This window comes from Lygodium microphyllum, chromosome 27, assembly GCF_053477565.2.
Source record: "Lygodium microphyllum isolate KBCC chromosome 27, Lygodium_microphyllum_v1.1.10, whole genome shotgun sequence".
NCBI classification, from domain to species: Eukaryota; Viridiplantae; Streptophyta; class Polypodiopsida; order Schizaeales; family Lygodiaceae; genus Lygodium; species Lygodium microphyllum.
In genome coordinates, this window is record NC_141161.1 from 62,032,040 (window position 1) to 62,048,164 (window position 16,125).

The following is a 16,125-nucleotide window of genomic DNA, read 5'->3' on the forward strand; positions in this document are numbered from 1 at the left end:
CTCAAGTAATTAGACTTTAACATGCCTTGCCTTGAGCTAGAATATAATTCTTCTTAATATTTGGGCTCTTAAGCTAAGTACTTTTGAAGTATCTAAACTTTAAACTAGTACTTCTCTATTCATGATTCTTAATGTCATATTCTTTTAGCAATCATGCTAGTTATAACCCTTGACTATACTTTAATCTAGCACTTGTATGCCCAATCTTTTAATGTCGTTCTTTTGACGACTATGCCATTCACAACGCTTGACTAATTCTTCCTTGTAATTGCTCTACTAGCAAATAAGTCATATGTAACTAGGTGCAATTATCTTCCCTTGATATATGCACTTCACAAACTCCATCTTCCGAGTAGGCGAGATGAAATTTATCCTTCCCATGACCTATTCTCGTGCAATAGTATGGGGCCTAACGTATCTCATACGAGAATCAAAGCAAGCATCTATCAATTTGAAAATACATTACTTACGACCGGAACTATAGTTGGATTGATAGTGATGCCTTTGCTCGAAGCCTTGTTGTTGGTTGCGGGATTGTCATCCGCACGCGACATTCTTCGGTTAGAGGCCATCGTCCGTAGGTAGACTCAAGAGATTAAGAAGGTGGAGTAGATTCAAGATGGAGAGCGTAAGAGAAGATGGTTAAGTCGAGGATCGAGATAGAGGGAATTGAGCTAATTCTCTTCCTTGCAACCTCTCGGGGTGACTCTTCTCTCTCTCTCTCTCTCAAGCTCTCTTTCAAGCTCTTCCTCACAATCTCTTGGAGGAGTATCCTCTTCTCTACCTCTCTCTCGCAGCCTCTCGGTGTCTCCTTATGCTTTCTATGCCTCTCCCATGACTCATATTTATAGTGAATTAGAGAAGAGGGCTTGTGGTTGAGAAGTAGAGCTCTTTGTGGGGGGGGATCTTGGAAAGATCAATGATCTGATGCTCAGATCATAAATCTGATGGTTCCATTGGCTCCGAAAGGGGGGTAAAACCCCAAGATACTTGCTTAGAAAGCTCTCAGTTTACTCCTTTTTCTTTTCTCTGTTCGAAGTGCTGACTACTGCCTGTAAACTGCGATCACGGCGCGCGCGATTTCGCTAGTCACTTTTCTTTATTTTTCTTTTTATAAAATCTTCAAACTAACTAAAATATCACTTGTCTTTTCTTTTAAATGACATCTAGTTCCATATCGTTTTTTTAGGATAATATCTAAAATATCTAAAATATACTAGCTTTGCCCAAAATCTAATGTTTTTGGACCTTCCAAACTATACACATGAACTTAGTGATTAATATAACTCATAAGTCTCGTTCACGTTGTAATTTACGTGAAGGGTAGCTAGGTCTTTGCCAATTCGAGAAAAATATCGAATTTACGACTCTTTATTTTTCTAAATAAAATATTTTAAATTAAATAAAAATTATCAATAATTAATGTTAGTTAGTTTTTACCTTAGTTAGTCTTTAGTTAGTAATCTTACTAACTTATTAATTGACTAAGTAACGTACGAACCAACCAACTAACTTTTATTATGCGGAGATATTACATCCTCCTCCCCTTAAAGAAATCGAGATGTCCTCATCTCGAGAGAAACAGGGGGTATCATCTTGGAATATGTGGGTTATGGAACACCACGCTTCTGCTGCGCAACTTTGATCTCTCACAGACATACGGTCTTTTGAAAAAAAACAACCTATGGTATTTAATATATTTGAGTCTTGGTTACAATAGAAAATTTATTGTAGTTACATCTCATGGATATCTTCTAGGTTTTTCCTAAGCCCTTGGTATATTCTAGATCATTGGAGCTTGTACGGCTTATTTCTTGTAAGCTCAAGTTCTCTTCGAGTTCCATTGGGACAATTGATATAGTTATGTCCAATGTTGTGGCACTCAGAGCATCGGTATTTAGGGTGCTATGGACACTCCCTTTTGAAATGACCTAACTCCCTACAATAGAAACAATGCAGAGCTTTATCACTTGTGGTCACAAGATTCTTGGTTGTCCTTTGGTAGGATTTTTTCTTTTGACCAAAGTGTCCTAGGATTCTTTTAGCATATTGGAGTGGTCCTTTATCTTGGAAACTACATTTCCAAATTGTCCTGCCCTTAGTTCGGGACTGAGCTCCATGGACAATTGGCTTTGCTTGTAATACTAAAGAATACTTCCAAGCTTCGACATTCTGGTAAGACCCAATCTATATTAGTTGAGAAGAAATGACTTAAGAGAAATTCATTGCACATTATGACTATCATTCCTTGCCAGAGTATCTCTAATCATTTGCAAGTTCTAGGCTCAAAATAGATGCAACTTATATTACTCAAGTTAACTATAGTCACAAGAGTAAGGTTTATTCCAATACAAGCTGTATTTCATGTCGACAAAATTTCTAGGATTTCTAATAATCCTGAAGTGGGGTAGTAGGTTCTAAGTCTTCGTCTTCATCTGATTCCTCTATATATCCGAAGACTGCACTTGTGTAGCTTCGTTTTCTTGGAGGCTCCGTATCTTTTGGACTTAAGTCAGGGCAGTCTACTTGGACATGTCCTAGCTCATTGCAATGGAAACATTGACAGTAGGGACAATATGAACACAAATGAATATGAACACAAATGAGTATGTATTGGGCGCCAAAAACAATATTGAAAGATCTCTCGACTTTCAAAAAACTCATTATTAATTTCATCACATCTCTGTCACGTATTTTGTCAGATTTGTAAGTAAATAACGTCTTTGGGACTCCAAAACATGTCAGACTTTAGGGGTTTTGGCTAAAAAAGAAGAGAGAATCACGAAATGGACTCCACTATCTCTAAAAAAGAGGAGACAAGAATACCATATTCTTGCACACGTGGCAAACTCTCTTTGGCCCTTTTCTTAATCACATGATTAACAAAAGTGCATTTTTTGAAGCGTTTTTGGCCCTAATGTTTCATTTGGGGAATGTCAAGTGGTTGCAATTTCCCAGGCATTTTGACATGTTTGGCCTTAATGCGTTGACAAGATAAACATTCGGTTACATAATTGAGAACGTCAACCTTGAGCCTATCCCAATAATAGCTCTTCCTGATCGCATTAAGGGTCTTGGCATAGCCAGGATGTCCTGAGAAAGGGGGGTCATGGGCTTCCCAAAGTTTCTTCTGCTTGAGTGATTGGCTTGCCATTATACATAATCTTATCCTATAGTAGACAAGTCCATTATTGATAGAGAATTCTTGATACTTTGCTTGTAGCTTCGGGTCTTGATCTTTGATGGGGATCTCCCTTAGCAATTTCTGATAGGTTGGGTCATGACATGCCTCTTTTCTAGCTAGCTAAAGAATTGGGTTGTTTGGCATGGATACCTTTGTGGCTAGAGATTTGGCTGTTGATGGATCTTGCAAAATTATAGAATTCAAAAAAAGCCTTGCGCGACTGAGTGCATTGGCAATGACATTCTCCTTTCCAGGCCGGTATTTGCTTTCAAAATCATATTCTTCCAACACTTCAATCCTTTGACATTGCCTCATCTTCAGCTCATTCTGGGTGAAAATCCATTTAAGACTCTTGTGGTCCGTCACTAAGGTAAATTTGTTACCCAACAAGTAGTGTCTCCAAAGTTTGAGAGCATGGATGATAGCCAATAGCTCCAGATCGTGGGTAGTATAGTTCCTTTCATGGCTCTTCAGTTTCCTTGAAGAGTATGCTACGAGATGACCTTCTTGCATAAGCACACATCCTAAGGCAAGTGCGCTAGCATCAATTATCACTTCAAACTTCTTACTAAGATCAGAAAGTTTCAGGATGGGTGTTGATACCAAGCTTTTCTTTAGTTTGTCAAAGTTGGTCTATTCAGCAGGTGACCATACAATTGATACTTGCTTCTTTAGTAGATCGGTCAGAGGTGCTGCAATGAAAGCATAGTTTTTGATAAAGACCCTGTACCATCCTGTCAATCCAAGAAAACTACGTATTTCTTTGACAAAAGTTGGTGTTGGCCACTCTAGAACGTCTCTAAACTTGGCCGGATCTACTGAAATTCTTTTCGCTGATACAATGAATCCCAGATATTCAATCTGCCACTTGAAAAATGCACACTTCTTCTTGGCATAAAGCTTGTGTGCTCTCATTGTTTCAAGAACAATGCGAAGCTGGGGTTCATGATCTTCTTCCTGTTTGGAGTAGACTAGGGTATCATCAAAGAAGACGAGTACGAAGTCATCAAGATAGGGCCTAAAGATATCCTGCATTAACCTGTTGAGGTAGCAGGAGAATTTGTCAGCCCGAATGACATGACTAGGAATTCGAAGTGTCCATACCTTGTGCTGAATGCCATGTTTGGGATATCCTCTTCCTTGATCCTTATCTGATAATATCCAAACCTGAGATCAAACTTAGAGAAGATCTTTGCACCTTGAAGACGGTCAAGAAGTTCATATATTCTTGGAATGGGGTATTTGTTTTTAATGGTTCATTGATTCAACCCTCTGTAGTCAATGCATAGCCGAAGCGTTCCATCTTTCTTCTTCTGGAACAGCACTAGAGCTCCCCATTGTGAACTGCTAGGAGGGATGTAGCCTTGGTCTAACAATTGCTTGAGTTGCTCCTTCAGCTCAATGGCTTCCGGGATGGACATCCTATATGGTCTCTTTGCGATTGGTGTAGCTCTTGGTGCTAGCTTGATTTCATGATTGAATTTCCTTTGAGGAGGAAGTTTTGTCAACCCTTCAGGAAATACATCTGTGTATTCCTTTAACCATGAAGGTTCTTCCCTAGACTCGTGATTCTGATCTAGTTTATTTATCTTAATCAAATAGACACGTAGCCCCTTACTCCTTTTATTATCCGCAATGCTTTGGCCAGTTGTAGTTTTGGCTTCCCAACCTCCCCTTGAGTCGTGACCAGTTCCCCTTCAGAATTTCAAAAGGAGACTTGGCCCTTTCCACAATGAATGTGGGCATCATTGGGTATTAGTCAATCCATTCCGAGCAAGCATTCATGGACACCTAGGTTCATTATCTTGAATCTGACCAAAGTCCAGTAGGAATTTCACCTTAGTAGTTTGCCTGGTACAAGAGACCTCACGACCGTTTGCTAATTCCACGAGGTAGACACATCTATTGTGTCTATTCATAATCTTTTTGCACAGACTAGCGAAATGAAGGAATGTGTATTGCCACAATCAATCAAGGTTTTGAAGCTTTTACCTTGATGATCTGATGGTGTTTGAATCACTGAGAATTGGCGATTTAGGCCTTTCTTGTGAAGAGTGGCATGAACTATTGCCCTCTCAATGTCAGCTTCCATGGATGGATCTTCTTCATCACACAACTCCTTGCTGGCAACACTGGAGGTTGTCCTTTGTGGCCATGACGGTGGCTCCTTGGCCATGGACGGCACCTTGGGATGGCCCTTGACATTGTCCTCTGCTAAGCTTGGGACACTGCCTTTTAAAGTGACCAGGCTCATTGCAATGGAAGTAACGGAGATTGTGGCCATTACCTTGGGTAGGAAAGAAATTTTTGACAGTGTTGGCCCTAGGTTTCTTCCTTTGTGCCTGATTTTGTCCTTGCGCTCTCTTAGCCTGAGACTTATACATTCCCTTGTGTTGATCCTTCTAAGATCAAGTCTTGTTATTCCTTGGCTTGGTCTGTACCTCCTATATTATGGGTGCAGCTCGAATGAGCGCGTCTTGAAGGTCTATTGGGCGCATTGATTCCAGGTGGGTGTTTATGGGTGGGTTTAATCTGGCACAAAACTTTGAGACCTATTGTATCATATCCATTTGTGGCGCGTACTTCATGTTGAGATATCGAGCTCCACTCGTGATACGCCAGGGTGACCGTTGTATATTTATGTCACCGACTTGTCAGTTGCAGACGCGGTTGGTACACCGCCCATGAATAATAGCTACATGATAGCTATCCTTATCTACTCTAGTTCGTGGCTCAGTTAGTATGCCACCTTAGTTAGTTGAGTTTGGTTTGAGACCCATATATAGGGTTCTTCTATTTCTTTGTACTTGAGTTCTTTTGGCTTACACAACTAAGAAGAGGAAAACTGTTTTCAGCCTCCACCCTTGTGTGTCTTCCCCCATTGTGCAAGCAAGAAAGCTTCAAGCGAGACTCCTTCCTTCTCTCCCACAATCTTGACATGGTATCAGAGCCTTGTTCGTGGTAAGGAGCTCAAGAAAGCAAGCCAAGCTCGCGGTGGTCTGGTAAGAGGAGCAGTGTTGCTTTCATTTCCTGTTTTGGGAGCAGATCTCTGCAGGTAGCACAGCCGGAAATTGCAGGAGTGCATTGTCTCAGGTTGAGACGCCCTTCGCGGTGAAGCAAGAGGGCAGTATATGCTGCGGGAAAGGGCTTTAGCCCTTGGCGACCTTGTTTTTTTGATTTGAGGCCATTTCGGGGCCTGTTTTGCAGACGGAAGTTTTCTGCACGCACTCAAGAAAAGGCTCAGTTTTATGCTGTGCGACCACTGTTCTACAGGTCAGTGAAAAGTTACTGTAGAAATTGCATCGTATGCTTGTGCGCAGAGACATTGGGAGTTTCAGAATCATCCTTGGTTCCTGTTTATGCAAAATCGTCACTAGGAAGTGACTGTGTGGTCAAATACCACTTTCGCCAGTTTTGCAGATTTGCCCTTGTGAGGGTGAAGCTGTGTTTTTTGCAGTGACAGAATTTCTTGCAGTATTCTGTAATGGCGTCTGATTCTCTTTCACAGATTGTCACTGAAAAGCTTGACAAGAACAACTTCCAGGCATGGAAGTTTAGAATGACGAATTTCCTTATGGGAAAAGGATATTGGGAATTTGTTGCAGGAAATGAAGAAGAACCAGTTCTTCCTGATGTTCCCAATCAACAACAAATGCAGGCATTTAAAACATGGCATGAGAGAGCCAGGAAAGTTATGTATTGGCTGTCTATCAGTATTTCAGACTCTATGATTGTGCATATTCAGGATGCAAGTACGCCAAAGGAGGCATGGGATACTTTGTCAAAAATGTATAGCACAAATACGCAAGCCAGAAAAATGCAGCTCAAGCAAGAGTTGCATAATGTGCAAAGAGAAAGTATGAGCATCAACGACTACCACATGAAGGTGAAGAAGATTGCAGATGCACTTGCTTCCATTGGGTCGCCAGTGGAAGATGATGATTTAGTTTCCGTGACCTTGAATGGTCTAGGAAAGGATTATGCACAGTTTCGGACATCCATTTCAGTTCGTGAAAGATTTCCTGATTTTGAGGAGTTGATTGCTCTTCTAATTTCTGAGGAACAGAGAAATGGTGGTGCATCTTCTTCAGGAGGAACTTCAAAAGAAGCTGTCTTCTACTCAAATGCTGGAAGAGGTAGAGGCAGAGGTAGAGGAGGCCGATTTGGAGGCCGTGGCAGAAATCAGAATATGCAGCAAACTCAAGAAAACCAGTCCTATGGAGGAGGACGTGGTAACTCTAGAGGCAGGGGGAGCCAAAGAGGTCGTGGTGGATGGCAAAGAGGCCAAAATGCAAACAGTAATGTTGAATGCTACTACTGTGGTAAAATGGGTCATATGGCTAAAGACTGCTATAAAAAGCAGAATGACATCATGAATGGAAAACTGCAACAAGGGAATTATGCATCTTCTAGTAGACAGGGTGATGACAGAAATGAGCATTTGTTCATGGTGCAGCACATGAACAATTCTATGACAAGTGCAGAAGAAAGCAATGATGTATGGTATGTTGACTCAGGTGCATCAAACCACATGACAGGTCATGCAGAATGGATGGAGGATGCAAGGAAAATGGAAAAACCAGGATTTGTGGAGACTGGTGATGATACTGCACATCCTATTGTGCAGATTGGAAAAATTCCCTTGTCTATGCAGGGTGGGAAAAAAAAATACCTGTCCGATGTATTTCATGTCCCGAATATCACCAAGAATCTGGTTTCAGTTGGTCAAATGGTTGAACAGGGCTTGCAGGTCAGATTTAATCCTCATGGATGCTTTGTTGAGGATATGAAAAATAAAGGTCGCTTGATAGCAAAAGGAAAGAAGAAGGGCAGAATGTTTACATTGGATGCAGACATGTCTGAATTGAGTGCAGCAATGTTTGCACATGGGACCGGTGTAGTTGCAGATATTGATATCTGGCATAAACGCATTGGTCATGTTAATGTACAGCGACTTAAATCAATGCAGGCCCAAAATATTGTTGCAGGATTGCCCAAATTCAAGGTTGCAGAAATGCATAAGGTATGTGAAGCCTGTCAGTTTGGAAAACAGGCAAGGAAACCATTTCCTAGACATGTTCAAGAGAGTGAGAAGCCATTGGAATTAATTCACTCTGATGTGTGGACAACTAAAGCTGCATCTCTTGGAGGCTGTCATTATTTTGTCAGTTTTATTGATGACTATAGCAGAAAAGTTTGGGTGTATTTTATGAAAAAGAAAAGTGAAGTTTTTGGGCATTTCAAAACTCTTAAAGCTATGGTTGAAAAAGAAACAGGCTTGCAGATAAAATGCCTAAGGTCAGATGGAGGGGGAGAGTACCTCTCAAATGAGTTTGCAAAGTTCTTGCAGGAGCATGGCATAAAGCAGCAATATTCATGCAGTTATACCCCACAACAAAATGGAATTGCAGAAAGGAAAAACAGGCATATTGGAGAGGTATCTCGTGCCATGCTCAATGAAAAAGACTTGCCAGATTTTTATTGGGCTGAAGCAGTTGCTACAGCAGTCTACATAATGAACAGGACTCCCACTGCAGCAATACATGGAATGACTCCAGAAGAGAGGTATACTGGTAGGAAACCAGATATTTCTCATTTGAAAATTTTTGGTTGCATTGCGTATGTACATGTGCCAGATGAGCTGAGATCCAAGTTGGATCCAAAAGCTGAGAAGTGCATCTTTATTGGTTACTCTCTGCAGCAAAAAGGGTATAGATGCTATAACCCTTCTACTCGTAAGTTTACAGTGAGCAGAGATGTTGTTTTTGATGAGATGAGTAGCTGGTATAAACCAGTAAATGTGATTGATGATGAAGATGTGTCAAGATTGTGGGAGAGAAGGAAGGAGTCTCGCTTGAAGCTTTCTTGCTTGCACAATGGGGGAAGACACACAAGGGTGGAGGCTGAAAACAGTTTTCCTCTTCTTAGTTGTGTAAGCCAAAAGAACTCTAGTACAAAGAAATAGAAGAACCCTCTATATGGGTCTCAAACCAAACTCAACTAACTAAGGTGGCATACTAACTGAGCCACGAACTAGAGTAGATAAGGATAGCTATCATGTGGCTATTATTCATGGGCGGTGTACCAACCGCATCTGCAACTGACAAGTCGGTGACATAAATACACAATGGTCACCCTGGCGTATCACGAGTGGAGCTCGATATCTCAACACTCCCCCTCGAGCTCAATCCCAATTCCTGCACACCAAGCAGGTCTCTGAACTTGCACAGCTTCTCTGCGCCCAATGCCTTCGTGAATATGTCAGCTACCTGATCCTCTGTGCTGACATAAACTAGATCAATAAGACCTAGTAAAACCCTCTCTCGCACATAGTGATAATGCACCTCAATGTGCTTTGTTCTAGCATGATAGACTGGGTTATTTGCCAAGTGTATACTACTCATGTTGTCACAATAAATGACAACTGGCCCATCTGTAGACTGATGCATATCATAAAGTAGCTTATGCAACCAAGCTACCTCACATGCAGCCATTGCTGCACCCCTGTACTCAGCCTCTGTGCTCGACAAGGCAACTGTAGGTTGTTTCTTGCTGCTCCAAGTGACTGCAGCACTCCCAAAAGAGAACACATATCCACTGGTAGATCGTCTATCAGAAATACTACCAGCCCAATCAGCATCAGTGTATCCATGCAACTGTATCTGAACCCCAGTCTCATAAAATAGTCCATACTGCAATGTGGACTTCACATACCTGAGTATGCGTCTAGCCGCATCCAAATGTGGTTTCCTTGGAGCCTGCATAAACTGACTTACCAATCCAACAGCATAGCTCAAATCTGGCCTGGTAATAGTCATATAAATCAAACTTCCTACTATGCGTCTGTACATAGTAGGGTCTTCTAGTGGCTCACCTGCATCTGTGCTCAGCTTCACATTCTGCTCCAAAGGAACTGAAATAGGCTTACAGCCTGTCATCCCATATTTGGACACCATGTCCAATCCATACTGCCTCTGCAAAAGCTGTATCCCACTTGGTGATCTAATCACCTCAATGCCCAAGAAATAACGCAGCTCTCCCAAATCCTTCATCTCAAACTTCTGCTTCAATAGCATTTTCACATGAAGGATATCTTCATCACTGTCACCTGTCATAATCAAATCATCAACATAAATGACAAGTAGCATGATACCTTTCTCTGTTTTTCTCACATAAAGTGAGAAATCTGCCTTGGAAATCTGAAAGCCAATAGTGACAAGATACTGTCCTATCTTGTCAGACCATGCTCTAGGTGCTTGCTTCAATCCATACAAGGCTTTCTTCAACCTGCAAACAAACTCAGGATGAACAGCATGCACATAACCTAGTGGCTGCTCCATATAGACCTCTTCTTGCAAATCACCATGCAAGAAGGCATTCTTTACATCCATCTGATGTAAAGACCATCCCTTTGATGCAGCCAAAGCAATGACTGCTCTTACAGTTGCCATCCTTGCAACTGGACTGAATGTTTCTTCATAGTCAATGCCATATGTTTGTGCATACCCCTTGACTACTAATCTTGCCTTGTATCTGTTCACGGAACCATCTGCATTGTGCTTCACCTTATAAACCCACTTACAGCCAATTGCATTCTTACCTTTAGGCAAAGGTACTAACTCCCATGTAGCATTTGCTTCCAAGGCATCCATTTCTTCATCCATGGCTTTCTCCCATTTTTCTTTTCCCATAGCTTGCTCAAAAGAAGTGGGTTCTGGTTCCTGTATCACCTTCACCATATATGCATAGTGAGTGGCTGTAAATCCATCATATTTCAGCCTATCCACAGGATACCTAGTTCTCGTAGACCTGCGCAAAGTAGGTTCACTCCCAGGTGCTCTCAAAACATCCCTGGTCTTCCTTACTCCAGGTGTAACAATAGAAGGAATACCCAACTCATCATCAATACTGTGTTCTGAGCCACTGGATTCACCATCCACATAAGAGTGACCTGCATTCACATCAAACATGGGCTGATCAACCTTCTCTTTTCCTTTTCGTGATACCTGCATACCACTATCTGCATTACTTTGAGAAGATTCTCTTGATCTCAATCTGCCTGTCCATGGCGAAGAATGTGAACCAATACTAGAGGACGCTCCAGGTCCACTAATATTTTGTGACTGCTGCTGTGAATTTTGTGCAGCATTACCATTTTGTGCATCTACATCATCAATCACATTTACTGGTTTATACCAGCTACTCATCTCATCAAAAACAACATCTCTGCTCACTGTAAACTTACGAGTAGAAGGGTTATAGCATCTATACCCTTTTTGCTGCAGAGAGTAACCAATAAATATGCACTTCTCAGCTTTTGGATCCAACTTGGATCTCAACTCATCTGGCACATGTACATAGGCAATGCAACCAAAAATTTTCAAATGAGAAATATCTGGTTTCCTACCAGTATACCTCTCCTCTGGAGTCATCCCATGTATTGCTGCAGTGGGAGTCCTGTTCATTATATAGACTGCTGTAGCAACTGCTTCAGCCCAATAAAAATCTGGCAAGTCTTTTTCATTGAGCATGGCACGAGATACCTCTCCAATATGCCTGTTTTTCCTTTCTGCAATTCCATTTTGTTGTGGGGTATAACTGCATGAATATTGCTGCTTTATGCCATGCTCCTGCAAGAACTTTGCAAACTCATTTGAGAGGTACTCTCCCCCTCCATCTGACCTTAGGCATTTTATTTGCAGACCTGTTTCTTTTTCAGCCATAGCTTTAAGGGTTTTGAAATGCCCAAACACTTCACTTTTCTTTTTCATAAAATACACCCAAACTTTTCTGCTATAGTCATCAATAAACGTGACAAAATAATGACAGCCTCCAAGAGATGCAGCTTTCGTAGTCCACACATCAGAGTGGATTAATTCCAATGGCTTCTTACTCTCTTGAACATGTCTAGGAAATGGTTTCCTTGCCTGTTTTCCAAACTGACAGGCTTCACATACCTTATGCATTTCTGCAACCTTGAATTTTGGCAAACCTGCAACAATATTTTGGGCCTGCATTGATTTAAGTCGCTGTATATTAACGTGACCAATGCGTTTATGCCAGATATCAATATCTGCAACTACACCGGTCCCATGTGCAAACATTGCTGCACTCAATTCAGACATGTCTGCATCCAGTGTAAACATTCTGCCCTTCTTCTTTCCTTTTGCTATCAAGCGACCTTTATTTTTCATATCCTCAACAAAGCATCCATGAGGATTAAATCTGACCTGCAAGCCCTGCTCAACCATTTGACCGACAGAAACCAGATTCTTGGTGATATTCGGGACATGAAATACATCGGACAAGTATTTCTTTTTTCCATCCTGCATAGACAATGGAATTTTTCCAATCTGCACAATAGGATGTGCAGTATCATCACCAGTCTCCACAAATCGTGGTTTTTTCATTTCCCTTGCATCCTCCATCCATTCTGCATGACCTGTCATGTGGTTTGATGCACCTGAGTCAACATACCATACATCATTTCTTTCTTTTGCACTTGTCACAGAATTGTTCATGTGCTGCACCATGAACAAATGCTCATTTCTGTCATCACCCTGTCTGCTAGAAGATGCATAATTCCCTTGTTGCAGTTTTCCATTCATGATGTCATTCTGCTTTTTATAGCAGTCTTTAGCCATATGACCCATTTTACCACAATAGTAGCATTCAACATTACTGTTTGCATTTTGGCCTCTTTGCCATCCACCACGACCTCTTTGGCTCCCCCTGCCTCTAGAGTTACCACGTCCTCCTCCATAGGACTGGTTTTCTTGAGTTTGCTGCATACTCTGATTTCTACCACGGCCTCCAAATCGGCCTCCTCTACCTCTGCCTCTACCTCTTCCAGCATTTGAGTAGAAGACAGCTTCTTTTGAAGTTCCTCCTGAAGAAGATGCACCACCATTTCTCTGCTCCTCAGAAATTAGAAGAGCAATCAACTCCTCAAAATCAGGAAATCTTTCACGAACTGAAATGGATGTCCGAAACTGTGCATAATCCTTTCCTAGACCATTCAAGGTCACGGAAACTAAATCATCATCTTCCACTGGCGACCCAATGGAAGCAAGTGCATCTGCAATCTTCTTCACCTTCATGTGGTAGTCGTTGATGCTCATACTTTCTCTCTGCACATTATGCAACTCTTGCTTGAGCTGCATTTTCCTGGCTTGCGTATTTGTGCTATACATTTTTGACAAAGTATCCCATGCCTCCTTTGGCGTACTTGCATCCTGAATATGCACAATCATAGAGTCCGAAATACTGATAGACAGCCAGTACATAACTTTCCTGGCTCTCTCATGCCATGCTTTGAATGCCTGCATTTGCTGTTGATTGGGAACATCAGGAAGAATTGGTTCTTCTTCATTTCCTGCAACAAATTCCCAATATCCTTTTCCCATAAGGAAATTCGTCATTCTAAACTTCCATGCTTGGAAGTTGTTCTTGTCAAGTTTTTCAGTGACAATCTGGGAAAGAGAATCAGATGCCATTACAGAAGACTGCAAAAAATTCTGTCACTGCAAAAACCACAGCTTCACCCTCACAAGGGAAAAACTGTAAAACTGGCAAAAGTGGTATTTGACCACACAGTCACTTTCTAGTGACGATTTTGCATAAACAGGAACCAAGGATGATTCTGTAACCCAATGTCTTTGCACACAAGCATACGATGCAATTTTTGTGGTAACTTTTCACCAACCTGTAGAGCAGTGGTTGCAAAGCATAAAACAGGGCTTTCTTCTGAGTGCGTGCAGAAAACTTCCGCCTCCAAAACAGGCCCCGAAATGGCCTCAAATCAAAAAAACAGGGTCGCCAAGGGCTAAAGCCCTTTCCCGCAGTATATACTACCTTCTTGCTTCACCGCGAAGGGCGTCTCAACCTGAGACAATGCACTCCTGCAATTTCCGGTTGTGCTGCCTGCACAGATCTGCTCCCAAAACAGAAAATGAAAGCAACACTGCTCCTCTTACCAGAACACCGCGAGCTTGGCTTGCTTTCTTGAGCTCCTTACCACGAACAAGGCTCTGATACCATGTCAAGATTGTGGGAGAGAAGAAAGGAGTCTCGCTTGAAGCTTTCTTGCTTGCACAATGGGGGAAGACACACAAGGGTGGAGGCTGAAAACAGTTTTCCTCTTCTTAGTTGTGTAAGCCAAAAGAACTCTAGTACAAAGAAATAGAAGAACCCTCTATATGGGTCTCAAACCAAACTCAACTAACTAAGGTGGCATACTAACTGAGCCACGAACTAGAGTAGATAAGGATAGCTATCATGTGGCTATTATTCATGGGCGGTGTACCAACCGCATCTGCAACTGACAAGTCGGTGACATAAATACACAATGGTCACCCTGGCGTATCACGAGTGGAGCTCGATATCTCAACAAGATGCACAAAATGGTAATGCTACACAGAATTCACAGCAGCAGTCACAAAATATTAGTGGACCTGGAGCGTCCTCTAGCAGTGGTTCACATTCTTCGCCATGGACAGGCAGATTGAGATCAGGAGAATCTTCTCAAAGCAATGCAGATAGTGGTATGCAGGTATCACGAAAAGGAAAAGAGAAGGTTGATCAGCCCATGTTTGATGTGAATGCAGGTCACTCTTATGTGGATGGTGAATCCAGTGGCTCAGAACAGAGCATTGATGATGAGTTGGGTATTCCTTCTATTGTTACACCTGGAGTAAGGAAGACCAGGGATGTTTTGAGAGCACCTGGGAGTGAACCTACTTTGCGCAGGTCTACAAGAGCTAGGTATCCTGTGGATAGGCTGAAATATGATGGATTTACAGCCATTCACTATGCATATATGGTCAAAGTGATACAGGAACCAGAACCCACATCTTTTGAGCAAGCCATGGGAAAAGAAAAATGGGAGAAAGCCATGGATGAAGAAATGGATGCCTTGGAAGCAAATGCTACATGGGAGTTAGTACCTTTGCCTAAAGGTAAGAATGCAATTGGCTGTAAGTGGGTTTATAAGGTGAAGCACAATGCTGATGGTTCTGTGAACAGATACAAGGCAAGATTAGTAGTCAAGGGGTATGCACAAACATATGGCATTGACTATGAAGAAACATTTAGTCCGGTTGCAAGGATGGCAACCGTAAGAGCAGTCAATGCTATGGCTGCATCAAAGGGATGGTCTTTACATCAGATGGATGTAAAGAATGCCTTCTTGCATGGTGATTTGCAAGAAGAGGTCTATATGGAGCAGCCACCAGGTTATGTGCATGTTGTTCATCCTGAGTTTGTTTGCAGGTTGAAGAAAGCCTTGTATGGCTTGAAGCAAGCACCTAGAGCATGGTCTGACAAGATAGGACAGTATCTTGTCACTATTGGCTTTCAGATTTCCAAGGCAGATTTCTCACTTTATGTGAGAAAAACAGAGAAAGGTATTATGCTGCTTGTCATTTATGTTGATGATTTGATTATGACAGGTGACAGTGATGAAGATATCCTTCATGTGAAAATGCTATTGAAGTAGAAGTTTGAGATGAAGGATTTGGGAGAGCTGCGTTATTTCTTGGGCATTGAGGTGATTAGATCACCAAGTGGGATACAGCTCTTGCAGAGGCAGTATGGATTGGACATGCTGTCCAAATATGGGATGACAGGCTGTAAGCCTATTTCAGTTCCTTTGGAGCAAAATGTGAAGCTGAGCACAGATGCAGGTGAGCTTCTAGAAGACCCTACTATGTACAGACGCATAGTAGGAAGTTTGATTTATATGACTATTACCAGGCCAGATTTGAGCTATGCTGTTGGATTGGTAAGTCAGTTTATGCAGGCTCCAAGAAAACCACATTTGGATGCGGCTAGACGCATACTTAGGTATGTGAAGTCCACATTGCAGTATGGACTATTTTATGAGACTGGGGTTCAGATACAGTTGCATGGATACACTGATGCTGATTGGGCTGGTAGTATTT